General features: G+C 47.3%; 1 pseudogene; it reads right to left on the bottom strand.

Moving 5' to 3' along the window:
- Positions 1 to 5,192: 5,192 nt before the first annotated feature.
- On the bottom strand, positions 5,193 to 10,456 carry LOC102494689 (general transcription factor IIF subunit 2 pseudogene; annotated as a pseudogene).
- Positions 10,457 to 11,766: the final 1,310 nt, after the last annotated feature.

The following is an 11,766-nucleotide window of genomic DNA, read 5'->3' as shown; positions in this document are numbered from 1 at the left end:
GAATCCTGAGCATTTACATGTGATATGGATAAGATGATTTTAAAGCCTCAGTGAGTTTGGTAACACCGAGTTACGTGACAAGCCGGTCATTGAGACATGTGCTCAGCAGCTCTCAGGAACTGGTGGGAGTCAGAGGAGGGCAGAGGCCTCAGGCAGGTGGCTAGGGAGGCAGCAGGACTGAACTGGGCTCAGAGCAGAGGATGAATTTCAGGGATCAGAGTAACTCCTCTGCTTCCCTCCTCACCTTTGCTAAGAAAAATTCTGAAGTTCACTTTGAGGCGGTACCAAATTAGCCTTGAATCAGGCCCACTGAGTTATGTGGGGAAAGCCCGGAGCAAGACCAGTTCCATCGGAGGCAGCCATCAATGTGCTCAGGGTGTGCTGAACTGATAGCCAGGTCTTAGGGAGGCGACTGTCACCTGCCAGCCACCACCCTTCCCACATTCCTTCACCTTTCCTGTCCTTGACTCCCTGACCTGTTGTCTCACTGCCGTCTCTTCAGGGTCAGGCTGGCTCGTGTTTTTGTTTTTATTTATTTATTTAAATTTCTTTTTCTTTGTTTCTTTTTTTCTAGAGGGCACATGTGAAAGAGCGGTAGAGGAGAAAGGGAGAGGAAAAAGAGCCCCCACCCCCACAGGACCTGGTCACACTGCAACCCCATCTTCTCCATCTCCCTCCTTTTTGTGATTTTGGGCACCTGTGCACACACGCCTAACATGTTTTTCAAGTCCTGGGTCCAGGACTCAAACCTTGTGGTTGGCCATGTGGGATCCAGCCACTTTAACCACTTTAACCACCACGCCACTGGCTGGCCTTTGTGTTTACTTTCCATGCTCCAAATAAGGTCTTTCTCAAGTGATCTTTTCCACCAGTCCTACAACTTGTTCCTGAAATTAGCATCCAGAATATAAATACCAGGCTCATTAGGCAGACTCAAAAAAATAGGTCTCTGATGGCTTTCTTATTTTTAGGTAGCATTGAATTAATTATTTCCACTCAGGAAAATATGTTGGAGTTCATTTCTGCTTCTAGTCCCAAAGTGAACTCCAGGAGAAAGCAAATTATAAGCAATCTTTATGTGCATAGATCAAAGGAGGAAAGGACCTCAATTTTCTTGGAATAAAACTTTAACAAACTCTCATTTCTACTTCCTAAGTAATCAAGAATTTATTTATTTATTTATTTATTTTGGAGAGGTTTTTGCCATAGGGCATGTGTGTTCGCCAGGCAGACAGAGAGAGACAGAGAGACAGAAAGCGAGAAATCACCCCTCCCGGGGAGGAGGGATGGCCACACTGTAATCCCTTCTCCTCCATTCTCCTCTCGGGATCTTGGGCACACACGCACACGCACCTGGTGTGAGTTTTAAGCCTCCGGGTCCAGGACGCAAACTGCGGTTGACTACATGGGAGTCCAGTGACATAGCCATTACGCTAACTGCTGGTCCCAAGCATTTATTGCTTATTTGCGTCTCAGCCATCGACAGTCCTTTATCAGTTACCTATTATGCTGTGTAACAAAACTTGTCCAAATTTAGTAGCATAAAACAATCGCCGTTGTTACTGATCACACGTCTACGGGTTGGGAGGGTAGTTTTGCTGATGTGGACCAGGCCTGGCTGAGGTCAGGCAGGCCTGCTCTGTGGTCATTTGGCAGCTGAGCTGGGGGCTGGCCCATTAAGCAGGGCCTTAGGTGGCAGGTTGGCTGTGATCCACAGACTCGCCCATGCTTGTTCTCTCTTCCTCCTGCAGACTAGTCCAGGCTTGTTCTCTTGGCAGAAGCAGGAGTCCTGAAAAGGGCAAAAGCAGTCAAGTCCACCAGAGGCCTGGACTGGAAAGGACACACTGCCCCTGCCGCCTTATGTTGGCCAAAGCAAGTCACAAAGCCAGTCCAGGTACCAGGGGTGAGAAAAACCACTGCACCACTTAATGGGGGGAGGCAAGAAGTCACATGGCCAACGGTGTGGATACAGGAGGGCCATTACTGTAGCCACGAATGCCATTAATCTATCCGATCTGCCAACATGAGTTTTCTTTTAATTGTGGACTCAATCCCATTTCAGGCATTAATGAAACTCACTCAGATTCTACTTCCAAATTCCTAATTCTTAGGGAACTGGAAAAGCAGAGCATGCCAGCCTCCTATAATCCTTCTTCATGTGACACACAGTTCTGGAGCGTACCCTGTGCCAGGCCTTTGAGCAGCAGGTCCCTGGGACTTGTATGAACATGATGGTTGTCCTACCCTCCAGGTGCTCGTGAGAATAGGGCTGAGAATAGAGAGGGGAGGGGGACGCACAGCTCCAATGAGAATCCCAGGGAAGGAGTACCTGGTCTTGAGGGGTGCATTAGTTTCCAGAAAGAGAAGGAAGGGGCATTGAGTTTAGAGGCCTTGAGGATGTAAAGATAGTTGTGTTTTCAGCAAAGTGAGCTGCACGCTGGAAGGGCAGATCAGCAGCGGTGAAGGGCCTGGTTGGTCTTGCTCTGAGTATGGACCTCCTTGTTGCAGGATATATGAAGCCACTGGAGGATTTAAGCTGGACTAAGGTGCTCAGCTGTGCTTTTGGAAAGATTGTTAGGGGAGCTAGAGACAGCTATTTCCATTCCAAATAGAGTTCCTCAGGCTAAAGTTTCTGTGACTGTCCACCTGGTGACTGAAAGTGGGAGGTTTTCTGGCATGCCCTGGCCATCTGGGTTGCTTGCTCAGTTATGCAAGTGAGCACGCATTGGGGCAGGCCGGAAGTGTTGCCCTTTCGGCCTGGGCAGACTTCATAACAGGTTAGCTTTTAGACTTCTGGCTCATTCCAGACACTGCCACTGGTCCTGGGAGAGAACTTGACCTCCTTGACCCTGCATAACATTTTCACTTTCTGGGAAACGCTCCCTGTGCGTGATTTAGGTGAGGGAGGCACACAAATTCTGATGTCTCAGGCCTCCCTTCTCTGGCTGCTGTTTATTGCACAAAAACTCCATTCTGGAATAATCGCTGGGAGGATCTTTCTTTTTCTGATTCCTAATTCAGTCTTCCTGAGCCGCCAGTTTCCCAGCCTTGTCCAAGCACAGCTAGGCTATCATAAATTCTCATGGGAATCGTGGTAGGCAGATTAAGGGTCCTCAGAGATGCCCATCTCTGTCTGGGACCAGCAGTTAGCGTAATGGCTATGTCGCTGGACTCCCATGTAATTGACTGCAGTTCAAGTCCTGGATCCAGTGGTTTAAACTCATGCCGGACGTGTGTGTGTGTGTGTGTGTGTGTGTGTGTGCATGCGCACGTGTGTGCGCCCAAGATCCTGAGGGGAGAATGGAGGAGAAGGGATTGCAGCGAAGCCATCCCCCCTGGGGGGTGATTTCTCGCTTTCTGTCTCTCTGTCTTTCTGGTGAGAGCATGCACCCTATAGCAAAAACCTTTTTTTAAAAAAATAGTCATCTCCTACCCCTGGAGCCTGTGAGTGTGCAGTTGCATGGAGAGGAGAGTTAAGATAGGAAGTGGGGGACCAGCAGATGGCGTAATAGTTACATTGCTGGACTCCCATGTCGTCTACCGTGGTTTGAATCCTGGACCAAGGAGTGTAAAACTCATGCCGGGTGTGCGTGCGCATGCCCAAAATCCCGAGAGGAGAATAGAAGAGAAGGGATTACAGTGTGGCCATCCCATAGGGAGGCGATTTCTCACTTTCTGCCTCTCTGTCTCTCTGGCAAGTGCATGTGCCCTCTAGCAAAAAAGAAAGAAAAATAAAGACAGCAGGTGTAATTAAGGTTACTATCCAGCTGACTTTAAGAAGGGGATTATCCTCAATTATCCAGGTGGGTCAGTGAAATCAGAGAAGTCCTTAAAGGTGGGAGAGGGGGACCAGCAGTTGGCATAATGGCTATGTCACTGGACTCCCATGTAGTCAACCGTGGTTTGCGTCCTGGACCCGGTGGCTTAAAACTCACGCCAGGTGCGTGTGCGTGTGTGCCCAAGATCCCAAGAGGAGAATGGAGGAGAAGGGACTGTGGCGTGGCCATCCCCCCCCCCCCGGGGGGTGATTTCTCGCTTTCTGTCTCTCTGTCTCTCTCTGTCTGGCGAGCACACATGCCCTATAGCAAAAAAAAAAAAAAAAGTGTGGGAGAGGGAGGCAGAAGTGGGGGTCAGAGTGATGCCGTGTGAGACTCACTGAGTGTTCCCCACATTTTCTGTAGGGAAGACTGGTGCTTGCAGGAGTGGCTGTGAGGGTCCCCATCAGTCTCAGCACACAGGGAGCACGTGAGTCTCATCGGAACCAGCGTGACTGTGTAGGGGAGGCTGTTGGGAACAAGCACTTTTGGGTCCTGCTTGGAACACAGAAATGTGCTGGCATCAGTCTAACCAACAATGCAAGCATTCAGAAGTGACTATTAATTATGTCAAGGGCACCTAGGGCACCAGCAGTGGGAGCCCAGGTCAGGGGACTGGTCCTTGGTGCTGGTCGCTGGGAAGGGAGGGAGACCCAACACTCACTGTAGCACTGGCACCCAGTGTGGCTCCCCCTATGCCCCATGACAGCCCATGACAGTCATTTGACCTGCAGGTTCCATTGGCTCCCCCTGCCACAGCTGGTAGCCAATACCCTCAGCTGGTGAAGGGCTGCTTCAGCTGGTGCCGCCTCCTCAGAGAGCAGGCCTAAGCCAGTTCCCAGCTCTCCTCACCTTTCTCAGCCGCCACAGCCGAGTGGGCATCCAGTCACACAGCAGCGGCTCTTTCCTGAGTGAGATCCTCCATGGCTACTTGTCCATAACCTGAAGGAAGAAATGTTCCATTCTCAGAGGAGAGAGAAACATCGCTCCTTCCTATGGCTCCCTAACTAGGTGTCACTTGAAATCCACACACACCAGTTCGTACATCCACCCAGGGACCTATTACAGCCTGCCCCACGACAAACTGCTATAGCAAGGTGTCAAAAGAAACCAACGTTTGAAATGCAAGTTTAGACACTGTTTTGGGGCAGATACCGAGTTACTGAAGTAGCCTGCTGGGGAAGCTGCTGGTCAGCTCAGGCCATGGTACAACTACTCTGAGGCTGTGAACAGGAGGCTAGTTGGTGCAAAGGCAGGGAGACTGCATCCTAAGATAAAGGTGGACACCGTGCTGGGAGAACCTTGGACAGCCTTCCCTGCACAGTGTTGTTTGGGAACTTGGCCAGGAGTCACAGAAGCCATCCATGCTTACTGACGTCAACATGGGTATGTGTCCTTTGCCAGCCTTGAGTAATACGTTAACCCTCGTTGGCCCTTGGCATCTCTGTTTTGCCGTCTCAGTGCCTTCTGATGAGGAAAGTCCTCTCCATTCTCTTGGGCACCACTGTGAAGTAAGTCTCTCCCGAGGCCCTTTTCTCTGAAGATGCGTGATCTTGACCTTTGGAGTGCATTTTCTAGGAATTCATGGCTCCTTGGAAAAATGGGCTAGGAATTTCAGAACTGGGAAAGGAAAGTACAAGATAAACCCGAACCAGCTTAATTTCTTACCAGAAAGTAAGAAGATGCTTGAGAGTGATGGGAACCGTTAGGTCCTGCAAGCCAACCCGAAAGGACTCTCAACAGCCAGATTTTCAAAATTTGAGCAGCAGAATGCAGGCATGCCTTGGAGCTATTGCAGGATGGGGCTCAGACTGCCATAATGTCAATATCGCAATGAAGCAAGTCCTAGGAATTTTGGTTTCCTAGTGTATATAAAACTTATGCTTATTTTGTATAGTAGTCTATTTCATATACAATAGCATTATTCTAAAAGCAGTGCATGTATCTTGGACCAGCAGGTGGTGGTTAAGGCTGTTGGATCTCACATGGCCAACTGTGCAATTCAAGTCCCAGACCCAGTGGCTTGAAAAACATGTGTGTGTGTGTGTGTGTGTGTGTGTGTGTGTGTGTGTATATACACCCAAAATTACAAGACGAGAATGAGGGAAAAGAGATTGAGGCATGGCCATCCCCGGGGAGTGGACGAGGATGATTTCTCATTTTCCCTTTCTGTCTCTCAATAGTGAGTGCACACGCCCTATGGCAAAAACGTAACAAAAAAAAATTTTGGTACCAGCAGATGGTATAATGGTTATGTCACTGGACTCCCATGTAGTTTTCCATGGTTCAAGTCAGTTTAAGTCCTGGACCTGGAGCCTTGAAACTCAGGCTGGGCATGTGTGCATGCGTTCATGCCCCAAACCACAGGAGGAGAATGAAGGAGAAGGGATTGTGGTGTGGCCGTACTCAGGGAGAGTGATTTCTCACTTTCTGTCTCTCTCTCTTTCTGGCAAGCACACGCTCCCTATAGCAAAAATCTTTTTTCTAAAAATAAAAAGAATGTTACTGGGACCAGCAAGTGGCATGGTGGTTAAAGGCCCTGGACTCTCACATGTCCAACCACTGTTCGAGTCCTGGACCTTGTGGCTTGCTTTCTCACTTTCCCTCTCTTTCTCTGTCTCTTTCTGATCAAACTAGAAAATAATAATAATAAATAAAATTAAAATAATTCTTTATAAAAAATGTTACTGCTAGAAAGTGCTAAGGAGCATCTGAGCCTTGAGTAAGTTGTCATCTTTCTACTGGTAGGGTCTTGCCTCAATGCTGATGGTTGCTGGCTGATTAGGATGGCATTTGTTGAAGGTGGGGTATCTGTGGTGATTTTCTTTTTTCTTTTCCTTTCCTTTCCTTTTCTTTTCTTCTTCTTCTTCTTTTTTTTTTTTAAGAATCATATATTTAGGGGATAGCAGGTGGTGTGGTAGTTAGGTTGTTGGATTCTTATATGCCCGACTGTGGTTAGAATCCCAGACCTGGCAGCTTTCTTTCTTACTTTCTCTCTCTCTGATCAAACTGAAAAATGATAATGATGAATAAAATAAAATCTTTTAAAAAACTAATTATATTTATACTTTTTCTTATTATTACTATTATTTTTAAGTTTGCTATAGGGTACGTGTGCTTACCAGAGAGAGTGAGTGAGCCCTGTGGCTTAGTGGCCAGCAGAGCCAGATCCCATGTAGCTCCCTGCACAGTTCGAGTCCATAACTCAGCAGCTTGAAAAACACACCTGGCAAATGTGCGTGTATGCCTAAGGTTCCAACAGAATGAGGGAGTAGAGAAGAAGGGAGTGCAACACGACCACGCCCCACTGGGTAGTACGCTCTCTCCTGCCCCCTTCTTCTCAGTCTGTTTCTCTCTGGTGAATTTATGCACTCTCTGGTAATAAAAAAGAAATGGGTCTAGCAGATGCCATGGGGTTTAAGGTAGTCGGGGCCTACATGGCCAACCACGCAGTTTGAGTCCTGGACCTGGTGGCTTTAAAAACATCTTAGCCTTGTGTGTGTATGTGCCCGAAGTTCCAAGAGGAGAATGAAGGAGAAGGGGTTGCGGTGTGACCATCCTTCCTGGGGAGTGGTAATTTCTCACTTTCCCTCTCTCCGTCTCTTGTCTCCAGCAGGCACACATGCCCTATAGCAAAAGCTAAAAGAAAAAGGAAAAAGCTTCTAAGCTTTTTTCATGGCTCATACATTCATACATTTATTATTTTTTTTATGATAGAGAACATGCATGGAGGGGTGGGAAGAGAGAGAGGGAAGCATCCTTGACAAGGTCTTGTCATACTACAGGCCCCTTTCTTCAGTCCTCCAGTTCCTCAAAATTCTAGGTGCCTGTGTGTGCCTAGTGTGTTGGCAAGTTGACCCGAGGATCCGAACCTGTGGTTGACAGGTTGACATGTGGCTTTCAGCCTTGTGGAGCACTTGTGTTATTGGTATGCCACCATGCTGGACCACTATTTTAACTTTTAAAAATGTATTTATTTATTTTAATTTGAGCAGAATGGGACCAAATGAGAGAGAGAGAGGGAAAATGAGAGAGCAAGCCACCAGGTCTGGGACTCGAGCTGTGGTCGGCCATGTTTAGCACCCTTAACCAGCACGCCACCTGCTGGCCCTTTAGAGCATATTTTTAACACTGAATAAGAATGCATTATATAAATATACCTCAGTTTATTCATTCGTTCAATTTGTTCATAATGACAGATGTCTTGGTTGTTCCAAGTTTTTGGAAATTATGAATAGAGTTTCTATAAACATTTGCATGCAAGTTTTGGTTTAGATGTAAGTTTTCAACTCAGTTGAGTAAATACCTAGGACCCTAAGTGCTGGATCATATGGTAAGACTGTATTAAGTTACAACCTGTAAATTCTGGATATCGAGTGAGTCACTTCGAGTCATGCAGGTGCTCTTGTATCTTTCTCTTGCTGAGGGCCAGAGATACATTTCTGGATAGAAGTCTAAGCATTTTAACCCCTATCCTTGAACAAGAAAGATGGTCTCCAGTTCTGGCTTCACACCCAGGACTCTCAGTTCACCCCGCCTTAACCATGAGTAGGGTGAATGTGGTTCCTGTTCTCAGGCATTGGAACCTTTGCCCCAGCTCCTAGCTGGCCTTAGCTCTCTGTGAATTCTCAGCGCAGCCCGACAGCTTTCTTTTTTATTTTTCCCTTCTGAGTGAGAAACTGGCTTTTTATTCCTTTTGCAAGTTTCTGTAGTTGACTTTCATTTTCTTTACACCCTTCACTCTGGGTCTGTAGCACCTCGACTTCTCAGAGATACAGCAAGGACAGATAGTCCTTATTTAGGAAACATGTCCTAATTTTACATTTTAAAAGTTAATTTTTAAGAAAACTCTTCTTAACCCTTCAACCCCTTTCCCATCATAAATAATCTGGCTTAATACGAATTAAGCCTATAAATAAATTTTTCTTTCTCCTCAAAAAACACTTAAGAAATGTGGGAACCAGCAGTTAGCGTAATGGCTATGTTGCTGGACTCCCACGTAGTCGACCGCGGTTTGCATCCCGGACCCGGTGGCTTAGAACTCACGCCGGGCGCGTGTGCGTGCGTGCCCAAGATCCCGAGAGGAGAATGGAGGAGAAGGGATTGCGGCGTGACCATCCCCCCTGGGGGGTGATTTCTCGCTTTCTGTCTCTGTGTCTCTCTCTGTCTGGCGAGTGCACGCGCCCTATAGCGAAAACCTCTCAAAAAAAAAAAAAAACTTAAGAAATTTTACAAGCATCATAGATTTAAAAAATGTATGGAGAGGGAACCAGCAGTTAGCGTAATGGCTATGTCGCTGGACTCCCACGTAGTCAACCGTGGTTTGCGTCCCGGACCCGGTGGCTTAAACTCACGCCGGGCGCATGTGCGTGCGTGCCCAAGATCCCGAGAGGAGAATGGAGGAGAAGGGATTGCCGTGTGACCATCCCCCCTGGAGGGTGATTTCTCACTTTCTGTCTCTCTGTCTGGCAAGCGCACGCGCCCTATAGAGAAAACCTCTCCAAAAAAAAAAAATGTATGGAGAGAAGTGAACGTAGCAGTCATTACCTCACAAACACATGGTGGTGCCCAGCCTTGCAGGGCACTGCCGTGCGCAAGCACCACCCTGCACTTGTTCCAGCAGGATGCCGCTAGATAATGTCTGTACTCTGGCTTCAGCTCCCATGTGTTTTCGTGGATCTCTTTTACATTCTGAATACCAGTTTCTCTCAAGATTTCCTTCAGGTACACCACAGGTTGTTCTGTTATGTCTACCAAGTCCTTGAGATTGTAATATCGACGTTTCTCAAAGGCCAAAAACACTATTGTCTAAGATGTGTTGTTGATCAGCACAAGCTCGCTGTCCATCTTCTTTCTTTTTACTTTTATATTCAATATTGTATGGATGATTAGCAGCAGGTTTATAATCGTTACCACTTTGTCCAGTTGTTGTGACAGCCTTACAGGTTTAGAAGATTCTTCTATTTGCAATCTCTTTAATTTCACGTAGTTGTCACTGGCAGCAGATCAGCATTCAGCTCTTTGTACTACTGTTCTTCCAACGAGAGCTTTTCTGATGAGCTCTCAGTAAATACTGTTAATGTCTGGACTCCAACACTTTGCAAGACAAGTGGATGCTTTTTTTTTTTTTTTTTTTTGGAGAGATTTTCACTGTAAGGCGCGTGCGCTCGCCAGACAGACAGAGAGAGACATAGAGACAGAAAGCGAGAAATCACTCCCCAGGGGGGATGGTCACGCCGCAATCCCTTCTCCTCCATTCTCCTCTCGGGATCTTGGGCACGCACGCACACGCGCCCGGCGTGAGTTTTAAGCCACCGGGTCCGGGACATGAACCGTGGTCGACTACGTGGGAGTCCAGCGACATAGCCATTACGCTAACTGCTGGTTCCCACAAGTGGATGTTTTTTAGGAGCACCAATGGAGGATGGTTTTTTGCCAATATCATAAACATATGCAAGATCCTCATTCAAAGTAAATGACACCTCAGTCCTTCCTTGATTCTTGGCAGTTTGCAGTTTCCCAACTGCACCTCTTCCAGGAGCTTTAGCCTACTGCTGCGACAGATATTTAGGAAACTTGACCAGCCACACTCCAGTGTTCTGCTTGGTGCTCTTCAGGTCGAGTTCCCTATGCTCCGCCATGTTCTGCTGCAAGCACAGATGTGCAGCCTGGAGCAGCAGCACCGGGGAGGTGGTGGGCTGTGGGGCAAAGGACAAAGCACGGTGGAAGGCGGACTGTATTGAGTCGGCGCTGCTCACCCGCCAGGATACTGGGAACCTTGTACCTGTAGAAAACTGGAGGGCTTATTTTTTTTATGTCAAAGGGCACATGTGCTTACCAGAGAAAAAGGGAGGAGAAGCAGCTCCCTTTAATGGGGCATGGTCACACTATCCCTTCTCTATTTCTCTATCCTGGTGGGATTTGGGGGCATGCACACATGTTTCTGTCATGTTCTTCAAGCTGCCGAAGGTGGGGTTCAAACTGCAGTCAGCCACGTTAGGATCTAACTCTCTCTCTCGCTCTCTCTCTCTTTTTTTTTTGGAGAGGTTTTTGCTACAGGGTGTGTGCGCTCACCAGAGAGACAGACAGAGACAGAGAGACAGAAAGTGAGAAATCACCCCCAGGGGGGATGGCCACGCCGCAATCCCTTCTCCTCCATTCTCTTCTCGGGATCTTGGGCACGCACACACAGATGCCCAGCGTGAATTTAAGCCACCGGATCCAGGACTTAAACTGCAGTCGACTACATGGGAGTTTAGCGACATAGCCATTATGCTAACTGCTGGTCTAACTTGGGATCTAACTCTCTTAACCACTGAGCCATGGGGCCGTTTGAAAGGCTTTACCTTTCATTTATATCATTTGTGGAGGATAGAGAGAAGTGGATTCAGTCTCTGCTCAGTCAGTTGTCTTGACCTGGAAGGGCTGAGTTCCATTTGTAGGTTAAAAATATGCATTATTAATAAGCATCGTGAAAAAAGAGAGCCCTCTAGGCACGCGATATTTCACAGTGATTATGCTCACAGGCTTTATAGTCAGGCAGACTTAGACTTGAATCCTACCCGTTCCTTACTAGCTGTGCAATTCTGGGCAAATTCTCTAATCTCTGTGCACCCCTTTCCTGTCACACAGTGGGCATCACACCATCGCCTGGGCAGCTGTGGTGACTGAATGAGATTATACATGCAGAGTCCCAGCGGGGTGCCTGGCACATGGAAACACACCCTGCCCCACTTCCCAGGTCTTCACTGATTGAAATAGACTTCAGTTGGGCAGATGGAGATGAAACTGGCAATGTCATTACTGTTGGAGATGGTCAAGAACAATGGGAATATTAAATAACAGGTCTCTTGCCAAATTGTGATGCCTTGTCACCATGAATCTCATTTCCAACAAATTTTGTTTAAATATCTAAGTCTGCATGAAGAGCTTTTTTTTTTTTTTCCTCTGT

Source organism: Tupaia chinensis, unplaced genomic scaffold, assembly GCF_000334495.1.
Source record: "Tupaia chinensis unplaced genomic scaffold, TupChi_1.0 Scaffold000063_1, whole genome shotgun sequence".
In the NCBI taxonomy this organism is placed as follows: Eukaryota; Metazoa; Chordata; class Mammalia; order Scandentia; family Tupaiidae; genus Tupaia; species Tupaia belangeri.
Note: the sequence above shows the minus strand (reverse complement) of the source record. Positions and strands in the feature narration are given on the sequence as shown.